General features: G+C 43.4%; 1 pseudogene; it reads right to left on the bottom strand.

The window, feature by feature from the left end:
- Nucleotides 1–684: 684 nt before the first annotated feature.
- On the bottom strand, nt 685–1,883 carry LOC113255013 (heterogeneous nuclear ribonucleoprotein A3-like; annotated as a pseudogene).
- Between the last annotated feature and the right edge of the window lie 249 nt (nt 1,884–2,132).

Here is a 2,132-nt window from a genome sequence, read left to right as displayed (position 1 = left end):
GCAGATACAACAGGAACTTTCACGTAACTATTTATTTATGAGCCTCAATGAAAACTGAGAATGTAATTTTAAACCTCAGCATATCCATACTTTAAATCCATGACAGTTACAGTGTTTGCACTATTGCAGTCCTCCAAGGACTATTTTATAAATAATAAGCTATAGAAGGGCATTTTTAAAAGTTTTAAGTTAAGCAAATGTTAGATACTTTTAAATGTATCTCTCCAGGCATACTGATAGTCAGCTTTCTTTCTTTTCCTTTCCTCTTTTCTTTTCTTTTCTTTTCTTTTCTTTTGGAAAAGTTAAAAATTCCTTAATTTTTTATTTTGGGTACCACCACCACAGTTTACAGGGCAATATAGCTGATGTAATGAAAAGAAAAAGAAACAGACAAAGCTACAACAGGTTAAAGACCTCAGGAATGTACATGTAATTGACACCACATTGCTTTAATCAATAGCTGCACTGTTTGCAAAGTCTGGCTCTGACCCTCTGACCAAGAAGAGGTTCCTGTTTAAGCTGCAGTAACTTTTCTGACTATAGATCGTCATTCTTTCTGTGGCAGATTTTTATAGTTCCCTTAGTGCATTTGGGATGACTGTCTCAAAGTAACCTGCAGCTTTCCTGACAATGCCTGGCTCGCTCTCCTGGGAACAACTGGAGCCCTTTTCTTCTGAGTTTTTTTTAGAACCTTCTGCTGCCATATCCACCACTTACACCACCAGATCCATAACCACCACCATAGGGACTGCCCGAGCTTCTTCCACCAAAACTGCCCCCCTTCATGGGTCCATAATCTGATTGCTATTGTCCACTATAATTTCCAAAATCATTATGGTTCCCATCATCACCATAGTTAGCTCCAAATTTTCCTCCTTTACTGTAACCATCATATCCTCCATCACCACCATCACATCCGCCTCCGTGGTGTCCATATCCTGGTCCGCCGCCACCATAGCCTCCTCTACTGCTAGAACCAGGACCACCACCAGGGTTGCCACCATCACCTCCATATCCGTTATATCCACTCTCACCTCATGCATATCTGCCTCTGCTGCCATCACCTCCACCACCAGAGCCTCCCCTTCCGCCGGAGTTTCCAGCACGGCCCATAAAGTGGCCAGATCCATCTCCACGACCTGCTTGCGATCTAGCAGATGGCATCTCTTGTTTAGAAAGGGCCTTTTTTCACTGTTATGCCCATTCATAGTGTGGTGTTTCTGAACTACAATTTTATCAACTGTATCATGATCTTCAAAAGATACAAAAGCAGGGGTGCCTGGGTGGCTCAGTTGGTGAAGCGTCTCCCTTAGGCTCAGGTCATGATTCCAGGGTCCTGGGATGGAGCCCTGCATCTGGTTCCCTGCTCAGTGGGGAGTCTGCTTCTCCCTCTCCCTCTGCCCCTTCCCCCACTTGTGCACCTGCTCTCTCGCTCTCTCTCTCAAATAAATAAATAAAATCTTCAAAAAAGTTACAAAAGCAAATCCTTTCTTTTTTCCCCTCTGCCTGCCTTCCATAACTTCTATGGTTTCAATTGTGCCATACCTTTCGAAATCGTCTCTCAAATTATATTCTTCTGTATCTTCTTTAATACCACCGACAAGTGTTCTTCCCTGTGAGATGGGCACCAGGCTTTACAGAATCCTCTCTAGAAACAGGTCTCTTCTGTTCCACTCTACGCCCATCAACCTCGTGTGGGCCGGCACACACTGCTGCATCTGCCTCTTCCACACGAGAGTAAGTCACAACACCAAAACCCCTGGAACGTTTTGTTTGGAGGAAGGGTCTCTCATCACCGCACAGTCTGTAAGTGTGCCCCATTCTCCAAAATGTTTTCTTTAACAATCATCTGTAGTTTCAAAGCTCAAACCCCCAAAGAACATTTTCTCAACTGCTCTGGTTCCCTTGGACCATGGCTCTCCACTTTGGGGTTGGACTTGCCTCTTTCAACTCAAGTTCAATATGGGACTGAGAGCCAGCTGTCTTTTTTTAATTGGTGCCAAGGGAAAAAACAGGGCTGGTTATAGGTACGTAAAAAAAATTATTTAAGGTTATACAAGATACTGTTAACCATTTACCTCTACGGAATAGGAAGAAGGCTCTTAGGGGAAGAAAGACCTTTTTTCTCTTTT

Source organism: Ursus arctos, unplaced genomic scaffold (assembly GCF_023065955.2).
Source record: "Ursus arctos isolate Adak ecotype North America unplaced genomic scaffold, UrsArc2.0 scaffold_4, whole genome shotgun sequence".
Taxonomy (NCBI): domain Eukaryota; kingdom Metazoa; phylum Chordata; class Mammalia; order Carnivora; family Ursidae; genus Ursus; species Ursus arctos.
Note: the sequence above shows the minus strand (reverse complement) of the source record. Positions and strands in the feature narration are given on the sequence as shown.